The following is a 19,041-nucleotide window of genomic DNA, read 5'->3' on the forward strand; positions in this document are numbered from 1 at the left end:
CCTCATTTGTATTAGTATTACAAATGAGGTAAACCACATCTCACTCCTTATCCTCAGAGGCTGTTCACTATATGGCAGTATTAAAATACTGCCATATTCTCCTGTTCTGGATTTTATTAATTTAGTGACCGTTACCATTTTATTTGAGTGATAAGAAATGATCAGAAGTCATATGAAAGTTAGTACAAGTGTAATCCCTATGCATATGACGTTAGTTACCACCAACTAATAAGGTAGACTTCATAACCAATGGGCTTCCCACTTTTTAACCGAGCCTTTTAAAGCAGATTACATTCTACTGAGTACCTTCTACTGAGTACATTCTACTGAGTACGTTCTACTGAGTACCTTCTACTGGGTACGTTCTTCTGAGTACCTTCTACTGGGTATGTTCTACTGAGTACCTTCTACTGGGTAGATTCTACTGAGTACCTTCTACTGAGTACGTTCTACTGAGTACCTTCTACTGGGTACGTTCTACTGAGTATGTTCTACTGAGTACGTTCTACTGAGTACCTTCTACTGACTACGTTCTACTGAGTACATTCTACTAAGTACCTTCTACTGGGCATGTTCTACTGAGTGCGTTCTACTAAGTGTGTTCTACTGAGTGCGTTCCACTGAGTACATTCTACTGAGTACGTTCTACTGAGTACCTTCTACTGGGTACGTTCTACTGAGTATGTTCTACTGATTACCTTCTACTGAGTACCTTCTACCAAGTACCTTCTACTGAGTACATTCTACTGAGCACCTTCTACTGAGTACCTTGTATTGAGTACCTTCTACTGAGTACATTCTACTGAGTACATTCTACTGAGTACATTCTACTTAGTACGTTCTACTGAGTACATTCTACTGAGTACCTTCTACGGAGTACCTTCTACGGAGTACCTTCTACTGAGTCCCTTCTACTGAGTACATTCTACTGAGTATGTTCTACTGAGTACGTTCTACTGAGTACCTTCTACTGGGTACGTTCTACTGAGTAAGTTCTACTGAGTACGTTCTACTGGGCATGTTCTACTGAGTGCGTTCTACTAAGTTTGTTCTACTGAGTACGTTCTACTAAGTACATTCTACTGAGTACGTTCTACTGAGTACATTCTACTGAGTACATTCTACTGAGTACGTTCTACTGAGTATGTTCTACTGAGTACCTTTACTGGGTACGTTCTACTGAGTAAGTTCTACTGAATACCTTCTACTGAGTACGTTCTACTGAGTACGTTCTACTGAGTACCTTCTACTGAGTACATTCTAATGAGTACATTCTACTGGGCATGTTCTACTGAGTGCGTTCTACTAAGTTTGTTCTACTGAGTACGTTCTACTAAGTACATTCTACTGAGTACGTTCTACTGAGTACCTTCTACTGGGTACGTTCTACTGAGTATGTTCTACTGAGTACCTTCTACTGAGTATATTCTACAGAGTACATTCTACTGAGTACGTTCTACTGAGTACCTTCTACTGGGTACGTTCTACTGAGTATGTTCTACTGAGCACCTTCTACTGAGTACGTTCTCCTGAGTACCTTATACTGAGTATGTTCTACTGAGTATGTTCTACTGAGTACCTTCTACTGAGTACCTTCTACTGAGTACCTTCTATCGAGTACCTTCTACTGAGTACATTCTACTGAGTACCTTCTACTGAGTACCTTCTATTGAGTACCTTCTACTGAGTACATTCTACTGAGTACATTCTACTGAGTACATTCTACTGAGTACCTTCTACCGAGTACCTTCTACTGAGTACGTTCTACTGAGTATGTTCTACTGAGTACATTCTACTGAGTACGTTCTACTGAGTACCTTCTACTGGGTACGTTCTACTGAGTATGTTCTACTGAGTATGTTCTACTGAGCACCTTCTACTGAGTACGTTCTCCTGAGTGCGTTCTACTAAGTGTGTTCTACTGAGTGCGTTCCACTGAGTACATTCTACTGAGTACGTTCTACTGAGTACCTTCTACTGGGTACGTTCTACTGAGTATGTTCTACTGAGTACCTTCTACTGAGTACATTCTACTGAGTACCTTCTACTGAGTACCTTCTATTGAGTACCTTCTACTGAGTACATTCTACTGAGTACATTCTACTGAGTACATTCTACTTAGTACGTTCTACTGAGTACATTCTACTGAGTACCTTCTACGGAGTACCTTCTACGGAGTACCTTCTACTGAGTACATTCTACTGAGTACATTCTACTGAGTATGTTCTACTGAGTACGTTCTACTGAGTACCTTCTACTGGGTACGTTCTACTGAGTAAGTTCTACTGAGTACGTTCTACTGGGCATGTTCTACTGAGTGCGTTCTACTAAGTTTGTTCTACTGAGTACGTTCTACTAAGTACATTCTACTGAGTACGTTCTACTGAGTACATTCTACTGAGTACATTCTACTGAGTACGTTCTACTGAGTATGTTCTACTGAGTACCTTTACTGGGTACGTTCTACTGAGTGAGTTCTACTGAATACCTTCTACTGAGTACGTTCTACTGAATACCTTCTACTGAGTACGTTCTACTGAGTACGTTCTACTGAGTACGTTCTACTGAGTACCTTCTACTGAGTACGTTCTACTGAGTACCTTCTACTGGGTACGTTCTACTGAGTATGTTCTACTGAGTACCTTCTACTGAGTATATTCTACAGAGTACATTCTACTGAGTACGTTCTACTGAGTACATTCTACTGGGTACGTTCTACTGAGTATGTTCTACTGAGCACCTTCTACTGAGTACGTTCTCCTGAGTACCTTATACTGAGTATGTTCTACTGAGTACGTTCTACTGAGTACCTTCTACTGAGTACCTTCTACTGAGTACCTTCTATCGAGTACCTTCTACTGAGTACATTCTACTGAGTACCTTCTACTGAGTACCTTCTATTGAGTACCTTCTACTGAGTACATTCTACTGAGTACATTCTACTGAGTACATTCTACTGAGTACCTTCTACTGAGTACCTTCTACCGAGTACCTTCTACTGAGTACGTTCTACTGAGTATGTTCTACTGAGTACATTCTACTGAGTACGTTCTACTGAGTACCTTCTACTGGGTACGTTCTACTGAGTATGTTCTACTGAGTATGTTCTACTGAGCACCTTCTACTGAGTACGTTCTCCTGAGTACCTTATACTGAGTATGTTCTACTGAGTACGTTCTACTGAGTACCTTCTACAGGGTACGTTCTACTGAGTATGTTCTACTGAGTATGTTCTACTGAGCACCTTCTACTGAGTACGTTCTCCTGAGTACCTTATACTGAGTATGTTCTACTGAGTACGTTCTACTGAGTACCTTCTACTGAGTACGTTCTACTGAGTATGTTCTACTGAGTACATTCTACTGAGTACGTTCTAATGAGTACCTTCTACTGGGTACGTTCTACTGAGTATGTTCTACTGAGTATGTTCTACTGAGTACGTTCTACTGAGTATGTTCTACTGAGTACATTCTACTGAGTACGTTCTACTGAGTACCTTCTACTGGGTACGTTCTACTGAGTATGTTCTACTGAGTATGTTCTACTGAGCACCTTCTACTGAGTACGTTCTCCTGAGTACCTTATACTGAGTATGTTCTACTGAGTACGTTCTACTGAGTACCTTCTACAGGGTACGTTCTACTGAGTATGTTCTACTGAGTATGTTCTACTGAGCATGTTCTACTGAGTACATTCTACTGAGTACATTCTACTGAGTACGTTCTACTGAGTACATTCTACTGAGTACCTTCTACTGGGCATGTTCTACTGAGTGCGTTCTACTAAGTTTGTTCTACTGAGTACGTTCTACTAAGTACATTCTACTGAGTACGTTCTACTGAGTACCTTATACTGAGTACGTTCTACTGAGTACGTTCTACTGAGTACCTTATACTGAGTACGTTCTACTAAGTACATTCTACTGAGTACGTTCTACTGAGTACCTTCTACTGGGTACGTTCTACTGAGTATGTTCTACTGAGCACCTTCTACTGAGTACGTTCTCCTGAGTACCTTATAGTGAGTATGTTCTACTGAGTACGTTCTACTGAGTACCTTCTACTGAGTACCTTCTACTGAGTACCTTCTACCGAGTACCTTCTACTGAGTACATTCTATTGAGTACCTTCTACTGAGTACATTCTACTGAGTACATTCTACTGAGTACCTTCTACTGAGTACCTTCTACCGAGTACCTTCTACTGAGTACATTCTACTGAGTACCTTCTACTGGTTACGTTCTACTGAGTATGTTCTACTGAGTACATTCTACTGAGTACCTTCTACTGGGCATGTTCTACTGAGTGCGTTCTACTAAGTTTGTTCTACTGAGTACGTTCTACTAAGTACATTCTACTGAGTACGTTCTACTGAGTACCTTCTACTGGGTACGTTCTACTGAGTATGTTCTACTGAGTACCTTCTACTGAGTACGTTCTCCTGAGTACCTTATACTGAGTATGTTCTACTGAGTACATTCTACTGAGTACCTTCTACTGGGTACCTTCTACTGAGTACGTTCTACTGAGAACCTTCTACTGAGTACGTTCTCCTGAGTACCTTGTACTGAGTATGTTCTACTGAGTACGTTCTACTGAGTACTTTCTACTGGGTACCTTCTACTGAGTACGTTCTACTGAATATCTTATACTGAGTATGTTCTACTGAGTATGTTCTACTGAGTAAGTTCTACTGAGTACGTTCTACTGAGTACATTCTACTAAGTACCTTCTACTGAGTACCTTCTACAGAGTACCTTCTACTGAGTACATTCTACTAAGTACATTCTACTGAGTACATTCTACTTACTACGTTCTACTGAGTACATTCTACTGAGTACATTCTACTGAGTATGTTCTACTGAGTACATTCTACTGAGTACCTTCTACTGGGCATGTTCTACTGAGTGCGTTCTACTAAGTTTGTTCTACTGAGTACGTTCTACTAAGTACATTCTACTGAGTACGTTCTACTGAGTACCTTATACTGAGTACGTTCTACTGAGTACGTTCTACTGAGTACCTTATACTGAGTACGTTCTACTAAGTACATTCTACTGAGTACGTTCTACTGAGTACCTTCTACTGGGTACGTTCTACTGAGTATGTTCTACTGAGCACCTTCTACTGAGTACGTTCTCCTGAGTACCTTATACTGAGTATGTTCTACTGAGTACGTTCTACTGAGTACCTTCTACTGAGTACCTTCTACTGAGTACCTTCTACCGAGTACCTTCTACTGAGTACGTTCTACTGAGTATGTTCTACTGAGTACATTCTACTGAGTACGTTCTACTGAGTACCTTCTACTGGGTACGTTCTACTGAGTATGTTCTACTGAGTATGTTCTACTGAGCACCTTCTACTGAGTACGTTCTCCTGAGTACCTTATACTGAGTATGTTCTACTGAGTACGTTCTACTGAGTACCTTCTACAGGGTACGTTCTACTGAGTATGTTCTACTGAGTATGTTCTACTGAGCACCTTCTACTGAGTACGTTCTCCTGAGTACCTTATACTGAGTATGTTCTACTGAGTACGTTCTACTGAGTACCTTCTACTGAGTACGTTCTACTGAGTATGTTCTACTGAGTACATTCTACTGAGTACGTTCTAATGAGTACCTTCTACTGGGTACGTTCTACTGAGTATGTTCTACTGAGTATGTTCTACTGAGTACGTTCTACTGAGTATGTTCTACTGAGTACATTCTACTGAGTACGTTCTACTGAGTACCTTCTACTGGGTACGTTCTACTGAGTATGTTCTACTGAGTATGTTCTACTGAGCACCTTCTACTGAGTACGTTCTCCTGAGTACCTTATACTGAGTATGTTCTACTGAGTACGTTCTACTGAGTACCTTCTACAGGGTACGTTCTACTGAGTATGTTCTACTGAGTATGTTCTACTGAGCATGTTCTACTGAGTACATTCTACTGAGTACATTCTACTGAGTACGTTCTACTGAGTACATTCTACTGAGTACCTTCTACTGGGCATGTTCTACTGAGTGCGTTCTACTAAGTTTGTTCTACTGAGTACGTTCTACTAAGTACATTCTACTGAGTACGTTCTACTGAGTACCTTATACTGAGTACGTTCTACTGAGTACGTTCTACTGAGTACCTTATACTGAGTACGTTCTACTAAGTACATTCTACTGAGTACGTTCTACTGAGTACCTTCTACTGGGTACGTTCTACTGAGTATGTTCTACTGAGCACCTTCTACTGAGTACGTTCTCCTGAGTACCTTATAGTGAGTATGTTCTACTGAGTACGTTCTACTGAGTACCTTCTACTGAGTACCTTCTACTGAGTACCTTCTACCGAGTACCTTCTACTGAGTACATTCTATTGAGTACCTTCTACTGAGTACATTCTACTGAGTACATTCTACTGAGTACCTTCTACTGAGTACCTTCTACCGAGTACCTTCTACTGAGTACATTCTACTGAGTACCTTCTACTGGTTACGTTCTACTGAGTATGTTCTACTGAGTACATTCTACTGAGTACCTTCTACTGGGCATGTTCTACTGAGTGCGTTCTACTAAGTTTGTTCTACTGAGTACGTTCTACTAAGTACATTCTACTGAGTACGTTCTACTGAGTACCTTCTACTGGGTACGTTCTACTGAGTATGTTCTACTGAGTACCTTCTACTGAGTACGTTCTCCTGAGTACCTTATACTGAGTATGTTCTACTGAGTACATTCTACTGAGTACCTTCTACTGGGTACCTTCTACTGAGTACGTTCTACTGAGAACCTTCTACTGAGTACGTTCTCCTGAGTACCTTGTACTGAGTATGTTCTACTGAGTACGTTCTACTGAGTACCTTCTACTGGGTACCTTCTACTGAGTACGTTCTACTGAATATCTTATACTGAGTATGTTCTACTGAGTATGTTCTACTGAGTAAGTTCTACTGAGTACGTTCTACTGAGTACATTCTACTAAGTACCTTCTACTGAGTACCTTCTACAGAGTACCTTCTACTGAGTACATTCTACTAAGTACATTCTACTGAGTACATTCTACTTACTACGTTCTACTGAGTACATTCTACTGAGTACATTCTACTGAGTATGTTCTACTGAGTACATTCTACTGAGTACCTTCTACTGGGCATGTTCTACTGAGTGCGTTCTACTAAGTTTGTTCTACTGAGTACGTTCTACTAAGTACATTCTACTGAGTACGTTCTACTGAGTACCTTATACTGAGTACGTTCTACTGAGTACGTTCTACTGAGTACCTTATACTGAGTACGTTCTACTAAGTACATTCTACTGAGTACGTTCTACTGAGTACCTTCTACTGGGTACGTTCTACTGAGTATGTTCTACTGAGCACCTTCTACTGAGTACGTTCTCCTGAGTACCTTATACTGAGTATGTTCTACTGAGTACGTTCTACTGAGTACCTTCTACTGAGTACCTTCTACTGAGTACCTTCTACCGAGTACCTTCTACTGAGTACATTCTACTGAGTACCTTCTACTGAGTACCTTCTATTGAGTACCTTCTACTGAGTACATTCTACTGAGTACCTTCTACTGAGTACCTTCTACTGAGTACCTTCTACCGAGTACCTTCTACTAAGTACATTCTACTGAGTACCTTCTACTGGTTACGTTCTACTGAGTATGTTCTACTGAGTACATTCTACTGAGTACCTTCTACTGGGCATGTTCTACTGAGTGCGTTCTACTAAGTTTGTTCTACTGAGTACGTTCTACTAAGTACATTCTACTGAGTACCTTCTACTGAGTACCTTCTACCGAGTACCTTCTACTGAGTACATTCTACTGAGTACCTTCTATTGAGTACCTTCTACTGAGTACATTCTACTGAGTACCTTCTACTGAGTACCTTCTACCGAGTACCTTCTACTGAGTACATTCTACTGAGTACCTTCTACTGGTTACGTTCTACTGAGTATGTTCTACTGAGTACGTTCTACTGAGTACCTTCTACTGGGTACGTTCTACTGAGTATGTTCTACTGAGTACCTTCTACTGAGTACGTTCTCCTGAGTACCTTATACTGAGTATGTTCTACTGAGTATGTTCTACTGAGAACCTTCTACTGAGTACGTTCTCCTGAGTACCTTGTACTGAGTATGTTCTACTGAGTACGTTCTACTGAGTACCTTCTACTGGGTACCTTCTACTGAGTACGTTCTACTGAATATCTTATACTGAGTATGTTCTACTGAGTATGTTCTACTGAGTAAGTTCTACTGAGTACATTCTACTGAGTACCTTCTACTGAGTACCTTCTACCGAGTACCTTCTACTGAGTACATTCTACTGAGTACATTTTACCGAGTACCTTCTATTGAGTACATTCTACTGAGTACATTCTACTGAGTACGTTCTACTGAGTACGTTCTACTGAGTACCTTCTACTGGGTACGTTTTACTGAGTAAGTTCTACTGAGTATGTTCTACTGAGTACCTTCTACTGAGTACGTTCTACTGAGTAGGTTCTACTGAGTACCTTCTACTGAGTATATTCTACAGAGTACATTCTACTGAGTACCTTCTACTGGGCATGTTCTACTGAGTGCGTTCTACTAAGTTTGTTCTACTGAGTATGTTCTACTAAGTACATTCTACTGAGTAAGTTCTACTGAGTACCTTCTACTGGGTACGTTCTACTGAGTATGTTCTACTGAGTACCTTCTACTGAGTATGTTCTCCTGAGTACCTTCTACTGAGTACGTTCTCCTGAGTACCTTATACTGAGTATGTTCTACTGAGTACGTTCTACTGAGTACTTTCTACTGGGTACGTTCTACTGAGTACGTTCTCCTGAGTACCTCATGCTGAGTACGTTCTCCTGAGTACCTTATACTGAGTACGTTCTACTGAGTACGTTCTACTGAGTACCTTATACTGAGTACGTTCTACTAAGTACATTCTACTGAGTACGTTCTACTGAGTACCTTCTACTGGGTACGTTCTACTGAGTATGTTCTACTGAGCACCTTCTACTGAGTATGTTCTCCTGAGTACCTTATACTGAGTATGTTCTACTGAGTACGTTCTACTGAGTACCTTCTACAGGGTACGTTCTACTGAGTATGTTCTACTGAGTACATTCTACTGAGTACGTTCTACTGAGTACATTCTACTGAGTACCTTCTACTGGGCATGTTCTACTGAGTGCGTTCTACTAAGTTTGTTCTACTGAGTATGTTCTACTAAGTTTGTTCTACTGAGTACGTTCTACTAAGTACATTCTACTGAGTATGTTCTACTGAGTACTTTCTACTGGGCATGTTCTACTAAGTGCGTTCTACTAAGTTTGTTCTACTGAGTATGTTCTACTAAGTACATTCTACTGAGTAAGTTCTACTGAATATCTTATACTGAGTATGTTCTACTGAGTACGTTCTACTGAGTACATTCTACTGAGTACCTTCTACTGAGTACCTTCTACCGAGTACCTTCTACTGAGTACATTCTACTAAGTACATTCTACTGAGTACATTCTACTTACTACGTTCTACTGAGTACATTCTACTGAGTACATTCTACTGAGTACGTTCTACTGAGTACATTCTACTGAGTACCTTCTACTGGGCATGTTCTACTGAGTGCGTTCTACTAAGTTTGTTCTACTGAGTATGTTCTACTAAGTTTGTTCTACTGAGTACGTTCTACTAAGTACATTCTACTGAGTATGTTCTACTGAGTACTTTTTACTGGGCATGTTCTACTAAGTGCGTTCTACTAAGTTTGTTCTACTGAGTATGTTCTACTAAGTACATTCTACTGAGTAAGTTCTACTGAGTACCTTCTACTGGGTACGTTCTACTGAGTACCTTCTACTGGGTATGTTTTAGTGAGTAAGTTCTACTGAGTATGTTCTACTGAGTACCTTCTACTGAGTACGTTCTACTGAGTAGGTTCTACTGAGTACCTTCTACTGAGTATATTCTACAGAGTACATTCTACTGAGTACCTTCTACTGGGCATGTTCTACTGAGTGCGTTCTACTAAGTTTGTTCTACTGAGTATGTTCTACTAAGTACATTCTACTGAGTAAGTTCTACTGAGTACCTTCTACTGGGTACGTTCTACTGAGTATGTTCTACTGAGTACCTTCTACTGAGTATGTTCTCCTGAGTACCTTCTACTGAGTACGTTCTCCTGAGTACCTTATACTGAGTATGTTCTACTGAGTACGTTCTACTGAGTAACTTCTACTGGGTACGTTCTACTGAGTACGTTCTCCTGAGTACCTCATGCTGAGTACGTTCTCCTGAGTACCTTATACTGAGTACGTTCTACTGAGTACGTTCTACTGAGTACCTTATACTGAGTACGTTCTACTAAGTACATTCTACTGAGTACGTTCTACTGAGTACCTTCTACTGGGTACGTTCTACTGAGTATGTTCTACTGAGCACCTTCTACTGAGTATGTTCTCCTGAGTACCTTATACTGAGTATGTTCTACTGAGTACGTTCTACTGAGTACCTTCTACAGGGTACGTTCTACTGAGTATGTTCTACTGAGCACCTTCTACTGAGTACGTTCTACTGAATATCTTATACTGAGTATGTTCTACTGAGTACGTTCTACTGAGTACATTCTACTGAGTACCTTCTACTGAGTACCTTCTACCGAGTACCTTCTACTGAGTACATTCTACTAAGTACATTCTACTGAGTACATTCTACTTACTACGTTCTACTGAGTACATTCTACTGAGTACATTCTACTGAGTACGTTCTACTGAGTACATTCTACTGAGTACCTTCTACTGGGCATGTTCTACTGAGTGCGTTCTACTAAGTTTGTTCTACTGAGTATGTTCTACTAAGTTTGTTCTACTGAGTACGTTCTACTAAGTACATTCTACTGAGTATGTTCTACTGAGTACTTTCTACTGGGCATGTTCTACTGAGTGCGTTCTACTAAGTTTGTTCTACTGAGTATGTTCTACTAAGTACATTCTACTGAGTAAGTTCTACTGAGTACCTTCTACTGGGTACGTTCTACTGAGTACCTTCTACTGGGTACGTTTTACTGAGTAAGTTCTACTGAGTATGTTCTACTGAGTACCTTCTACTGAGTACGTTCTACTGAGTAGGTTCTACTGAGTACCTTCTACTGAGTATATTCTACAGAGTACATTCTACTGAGTACCTTCTACTGGGCATGTTCTACTGAGTGCGTTCTACTAAGTTTGTTCTACTGAGTATGTTCTACTAAGTACATTCTACTGAGTAAGTTCTACTGAGTACCTTCTACTGGGTACGTTCTACTGAGTATGTTCTACTGAGTACCTTCTACTGAGTATGTTCTCCTGAGTACCTTCTACTGAGTACGTTCTCCTGAGTACCTTATACTGAGTATGTTCTACTGAGTACGTTCTACTGAGTACCTTCTACTGGGTACGTTCTACTGAGTACGTTCTCCTGAGTACCTCATACTGAGTACGTTCTCCTGAGTACCTTATACTGAGTACGTTCTACTGAGTACGTTCTACTGAGTACCTTATACTGAGTACGTTCTACTAAGTACATTCTACTGAGTACGTTCTACTGAGTACCTTCTACTGGGTATGTTCTACTGAGTATGTTCTACTGAGCACCTTCTACTGAGTATGTTCTCCTGAGTACCTTATACTGAGTATGTTCTACTGAGTACGTTCTACTGAGTACCTTCTACAGGGTACGTTCTACTGAGTATGTTCTACTGAGCACCTTCTACTGAGTACGTTCTACTGAATATCTTATACTGAGTATGTTCTACTGAGTACGTTCTACTGAGTACATTCTACTGAGTACATTCTACTGAGTACCTTCTACCGAGTACCTTCTACTGAGTACATTCTACTAAGTACATTCTACTGAGTACATTCTACTTACTACGTTCTACTGAGTACATTCTACTGAGTACATTCTACTGAGTACGTTCTACTGAGTACATTCTACTGAGTACCTTCTACTGGGCATGTTCTACTGAGTGCGTTCTACTAAGTTTGTTCTACTGAGTATGTTCTACTAAGTTTGTTCTACTGAGTACGTTCTACTAAGTACATTCTACTGAGTATGTTCTACTGAGTACTTTCTACAGGGCATGTTCTACTGAGTGCGTTCTACTAAGTTTGTTCTACTGAGTATGTTCTACTAAGTACATTCTACTGAGTAAGTTCTACTGAGTACCTTCTACTGGGTACGTTCTACTGAGTACCTTCTACTGGGTACGTTCTACTGAGTACGTTCTCCTGAGTACCTTATACTGAGTACGTTCTCCTGAATACCTTATAATGAGTACGTTCTACTGAGTACCTTATACTGAGTACGTTCTACTGAGTACCTTATACTGAGTATGTTCTACTGAGTACCTTCTACTGAGTACCTTCTACTGAGTACATTCTACTGAGTATGTTCTACTGAGTACCTTATTCTGGGTACGTTCTACTGAGTATGTTCTACTGAGCACCTTCTACTGAGTACGTTCTCCTGAGTACCTTATACTGAGTATGTTCTACTGAGTACGTTCTACTGAGTACCTTCTACTGGGTACGTTCTACTGAGTATGTTCTACTGAGTACCTTCTACTGAGTACATTCTACTAAGTACAGTCTACTGAGTACAATCTACTTACTACGTTCTACTGAGTACATTCTACTGAGTACATTCTACTGAGTACATTCTACTGAGTACGTTCTACTGAGTACATTCTACTGAGTACCTTCTACTGGGCATGTTCTACTGAGTACGTTCTACTAAGTACATTCTACTGAGTATGTTCTACTGAGCACCTTCTACTGAGTACGTTCTCCTGAGTACCTTATACTGAGTATGTTCTACTGAGTACGTTCTACTGAGTACCTTCTACTGGGTACGTTCTACTGAGTATGTTCTACTGAGTACCTTCTACTGAGTACATTCTACTAAGTACATTCTACTGAGTACAATCTACTTACTACGTTCTACTGAGTACATTCTACTGAGTACATTCTACTGAGTACATTTTACTGAGTACGTTCTACTGAGTACATTCTACTGAGTACCTTCTACTGGGCATGTTCTACTGAGTGCGTTCTACTAAGTTTGTTCTACTGAGTACGTTCTACTAAGTACATTCTACTGAGTACGTTCTACTAAGTACCTTATACTGAGTACGTTCTACTGAGTACGTTCTACTGAGTACCTTATACTGAGTACGTTCTACTAAGTACATTCTACTGAGTACGTTCTACTGAGTACCTTCTACTGGGTACGTTCTACTGAGTATGTTCTACTGAGCACCTTCTACTGAGTACGTTCTCCTGAGTACCTTATACTGAGTATGTTCTACTGAGTACGTTCTACTGAGTACCTTCTACTGAGTACCTTCTACTGGTTACGTTCTACTGAGTATGTTCTACTGAGTACATTCTACTGAGTACCTTCTACTGGGCATGTTCTACTGAGTGCGTTCTACTAAGTTTGTTCTACTGAGTACGTTCTACTAAGTACATTCTACTGAGTACGTTCTACTGAGTACCTTCTACTGGGTACGTTCTACTGAGTATGTTCTACTGAGCACCTTCTACTGAGTACCTTCTACTGGTTACGTTCTACTGAGTATGTTCTACTGAGTACATTCTACTGAGTACCTTCTACTGGGCATGTTCTACTGAGTGCGTTCTACTAAGTTTGTTCTACTGAGTACGTTCTACTGAGTACCTTCTACTGAGTACCTTCTACTGGTTACGTTCTACTGAGTATGTTCTACTGAGTACATTCTACTGAGTACCTTCTACTGGGCATGTTCTACTGAGTGCGTTCTACTAAGTTTGTTCTACTGAGTACGTTCTACTAAGTACATTCTACTGAGTACGTTCTACTGAGTACCTTATACTGAGTACGTTCTACTGAGTACGTTCTACTGAGTACCTTATACTGAGTACGTTCTACTAAGTACATTCTACTGAGTACGTTCTACTGAGTACCTTATACTGGGTACGTTCTACTGAGTATGTTCTACTGAGCACCTTCTACTGAGTACGTTCTCCTGAGTACCTTATACTGAGTATGTTCTACTGAGTACGTTCTACTGAGTACCTTCTACTGAGTACCTTCTACTGAGTACCTTCTACCGAGTACCTTCTACTGAGTACATTCTACTGAGTACCTTCTACTGAGTACCTTCTATTGAGTACCTTCTACTGGTTACGTTCTACTGAGTATGTTCTACTGAGTACATTCTACTGAGTACCTTCTACTGGGCATGTTCTACTGAGTGCGTTCTACTAAGTTTGTTCTACTGAGTACGTTCTACTGAGTACCTTCTACTGGGTACGTTCTACTGAGTATGTTCTACTGAGTACCTTCTACTGGGTACGTTCTACTGAGTATGTTCTACTGAGCACCTTCTACTGAGTATGTTCTACTGAATACCTTCTACTGGGTACCTTCTACTGAGTACGTTCTACTGAGTACATTCTACTAAGTACCTTCTACTGAGTACCTTCTACTGGGTACGTTCTACTGAGTATGTTCTACTGAGTATGTTCTACTGAGCACCTTCTACTGAGTACGTTCTCCTGAGTACCTTATACTGAGTATGATCTACTGAGTACGTTCTACTGAGTACCTTCTACAGGGTACGTTCTACTGAGTATGTTCTACTGAGCACCTTCTACTGAGTATGTTCTACTGAATATCTTATACTGAGTATGTTCTACTGAGTACGTTCTACTGAGTACATTCTACTAAGTACCTTCTACTGAGTACCTTCTACAGAGTACCTTCTACTGAGTACATTCTACTAAGTACATTCTACTGAATATCTTATACTGAGTATGTTCTACTGAGTACGTTCTACTGAGTACATTCTACTAAGTACCTTCTACTGAGTACCTTCTACAGAGTACCTTCTACTGAGTACATTCTACTAAGTACATTCTACTGAGTACATTCTACTTACTACGTTCTACTGAGTACATTCTACTGAGTACATTCTACTGAGTACGTTCTACTGAGTACATTCTACTGAGTACCTTCTACTGGGCATGTTCTACTGAGTGTGTTCTACTAAGTTTGTTCTACTGAGTACGTTCTACTGAGTACCTTATACTGAGTACGTTCTACTGAGTACGTTCTACTGAGTACCTTATACTGAGTACGTTCTACTAAGTACATTCTACTGAGTACGTTCTACTGAGTACCTTCTACTGGGTACGTTCTACTGAGTATGTTCTACTGAGCACCTTCTACTGAGTACGTTCTCCTGAGTACCTTATACTGAGTATGTTCTACTGAGTATGTTCTACTGAGTACCTTCTACTGAGTACCTTCTACTGAGTACCTTCTACCGAGTACCTTCTACTGAGTACATTCTACTGAGTACCTTCTATTGAGTACCTTCTACTGAGTACATTCTACTGAGTACATTCTACTGAGTACATTCTACTGAGTACCTTCTACTGAGTACCTTCTACCGAGTACCTTCTACTGAGTACATTCTACTGAGTACCTTCTACTGGTTACGTTCTACTGAGTATGTTCTACTGAGTACATTCTACTGAGTACCTTCTACTGGGCATGTTCTACTGAGTGCGTTCTACTAAGTTTGTTCTACTGAGTACGTTCTACTAAGTACATTCTACTGAGTACGTTCTACTGAGTACCTTCTACTGGGTACGTTCTACTGAGTATGTTCTACTGAGTACCTTCTACTGAGTACGTTCTCCTGAGTACCTTATACTGAGTATGTTCTACTGAGTACGTTCTACTGAGTACCTTCTACTGGGTACCTTCTACTGAGTACGTTCTACTGAGAACCTTCTACTGAGTACGTTCTCCTGAGTACCTTGTACTGAGTATGTTCTACTGAGTACGTTCTACTGAGTACCTTCTACTGGGTACCTTCTACTGAGTACGTTCTACTGAATATCTTATACTGAGTATGTTCTACTGAGTATGTTCTACTGAGTACGTTCTACTAAGTACATTCTACTGAGTACCTTCTACTGAGTACCTTCTACCGAGTACCTTCTACTGAGTACATTCTACTGAGTACCTTCTACCGAGTACCTTCTATTGAGTACATTCTACTGAGTACATTCTACTGAGTACGTTCTACTGAGTACGTTCTACTGAGTACCTTCTACTGGGTACGTTCTACTGAGTAAGTTCTACTGAGTATGTTCTACTGAGTACCTTCTACTGAGTACGTTCTACTGAGTAGGTTCTACTGAGTACCTTCTACTGAGTATATTCTACGGAGTACATTCTACTGAGTACCTTCTACTGGGCATGTTCTACTGAGTGCGTTCTACTAAGTTTGTTTTACTGAGTATGTTCTACTAAGTACATTCTACTGAGTAAGTTCTACTGAGTACCTTCTACTGGGTACGTTCTACTGAGTATGTTCTACTGAGTACCTTCTACTGAGTATGTTCTCCTGAGTACCTTCTACTGAGTATGTTCTCCTGAGTACCTTATACTGAGTATGTTCTACTGAGTACGTTCTACTGAGTACCTTCTACTGGGTACGTTCTACTGAGTACGTTCTCCTGAGTACCTCATACTGAGTACGTTCTCCTGAGTACCTTATACTGAGTACGTTCTACTGAGTACGTTCTACTGAGTACATTCTACTGAGTACGTTCTACTGAGTACCTTCTACTGGGTACGTTCTACTGAGTATGTTCTACTGAGCACCTTCTACTGAGTATGTTCTCCTGAGTACCTTATACTGAGTATGTTCTACTGAGTACGTTCTACTGAGTACCTTCTACAGGGTACGTTCTACTGAGTATGTTCTACTGAGCACCTTCTACTGAGTACGTTCTACTGAATATCTTATACTGAGTATGTTCTACTGAGTACGTTCTACTGAGTACATTCTACTGAGTACCTTCTACTGAGTACCTTCTACCGAGTACCTTCTACTGAGAACATTCTACTAAGTACATTCTACTGAGTACATTCTACTTACTACGTTCTACTGAGTACATTCTACTGAGTACATTCTACTGAGTACGTTCTACTGAGTACATTCTACTGAGTACCTTCTACTGGGCATGTTCTACTGAGTGCGTTCTACTAAGTTTGTTCTACTGAGTATGTTCTACTAAGTTTGTTCTACTGAGTACGTTCTACTAAGTACATTCTACTGAGTATGTTCTACTGAGTACTTTCTACTGGGCATGTTCTACTGAGTGCGTTCTACTAAGTTTGTTCTACTGAGTATGTTCTACTAAGTACATTCTACTGAGTAAGTTCTACTGAGTACCTTCTACTGGGTACGTTCTACTGAGTATGTTCTACTGAGTACCTTCTACTGAGTATGTTCTCCTGAGTACCTTATACTGAGTACGTTCTCCTGAGTACTTTATACTGAGTATGTTCTACTGAGTACGTTCTCCTGAGTACCTTATACTGAGTACGTTCTCCTGAATACCTTATACTGAGTACGTTCTACTGAGTACCTTATACTGAGTACGTTCTACTGAGTACCTTCTACAGGGTACGTTCTACTGAGTATGTTCTACTGAGCACCTTCTACTGAGTACGTTCTACTGAATATCTTATACTGAGTATGTTCTACTGAGTACGTTCTACTGAGTACATTCTACTGAGTACCTTCTACTGAGTACCTTCTACCGAGTACCTTCTACTGAGAACATTCTACTAAGTACATTCTACTGAGTACATTCTACTTACTACGTTCTACTGAGTACATTCTACTGAGTACATTCTACTGAGTACGTTCTACTGAGTACATTCTACTGAGTACCTTCTACTGGGCATGTTCTACTGAGTGCGTTCTACTAAGTTTGTTCTACTGAGTATGTTCTACTAAGTTTGTTCTACTGAGTACGTTCTACTAAGTACATTCTACTGAGTATGTTCTACTGAGTACTTTCTACTGGGCATGTTCTACTGAGTGCGTTCTACTAAGTTTGTTCTACTGAGTATGTTCTACTAAGTACATTCTACTGAGTAAGTTCTACTGAGTACCTTCTACTGGGTACGTTCTACTGAGTATGTTCTACTGAGTACCTTCTACTGAGTATGTTCTCCTGAGTACCTTATACTGAGTACGTTCTCCTGAGTACTTTATACTGAGTATGTTCTACTGAGTACGTTCTCCTGAGTACCTTATACTGAGTACGTTCTCCTGAATACCTTATACTGAGTACGTTCTACTGAGTACCTTATACTGAGTACGTTCTACTGAGTACCTTCTACAGGGTACGTTCTACTGAGTATGTTCTACTGAGCACCTTCTACTGAGTACGTTCTACTGAATATCTTATACTGAGTATGTTCTACTGAGTACGTTCTACTGAGTACATTCTACTGAGTACCTTCTACTGAGTACCTTCTACCGAGTACCTTCTACTGAGAACATTCTACTAAGTACATTCTACTAAGTACATTCTACTTACTACGTTCTACTGAGTACATTCTACTGAGTACATTCTACTGAGTACGTTCTACTGAGTACATTCTACTGAGTACCTTCTACTGGGCATGTTCTACTGAGTGCGTTCTACTAAGTTTGTTCTACTGAGTATGTTCTACTAAGTTTGTTCTACTGAGTACGTTCTACTAAGTACATTCTACTGAGTATGTTCTACTGAGTACTTTCTACTGGGCATGTTCTACTGAGTGTGTTCTACTAAGTTTGTTCTACTGAGTATGTTCTACTAAGTACATTCTACTGAGTAAGTTCTACTGAGTACCTTCTACTGGGTACGTTCTACTGAGTATGTTCTACTGAGTACCTTCTACTGAGTATGTTCTCCTGAGTACCTTATACTGAGTACGTTCTCCTGAGTACTTTATACTGAGTATGTTCTACTGAGTACGTTCTACTGAGTACCTTCTACTGGGTACGTTCTACTGAGTACGTTCTCCTGAGTACCTTATACTGAGTACGTTCTCCTGAATACCTTATACTGAGTACGTTCTACTGAGTACCTTATACTGAGTATGTTCTACTGAGTACCTTCTACTGAGTACCTTCTACCGAGTACCTTCTACTGAGTACATTCTACTGAGTATGTTCT

Source organism: Cyclopterus lumpus, chromosome 3, assembly GCF_009769545.1.
Source record: "Cyclopterus lumpus isolate fCycLum1 chromosome 3, fCycLum1.pri, whole genome shotgun sequence".
Classification (NCBI taxonomy): Eukaryota; Metazoa; Chordata; class Actinopteri; order Perciformes; family Cyclopteridae; genus Cyclopterus; species Cyclopterus lumpus.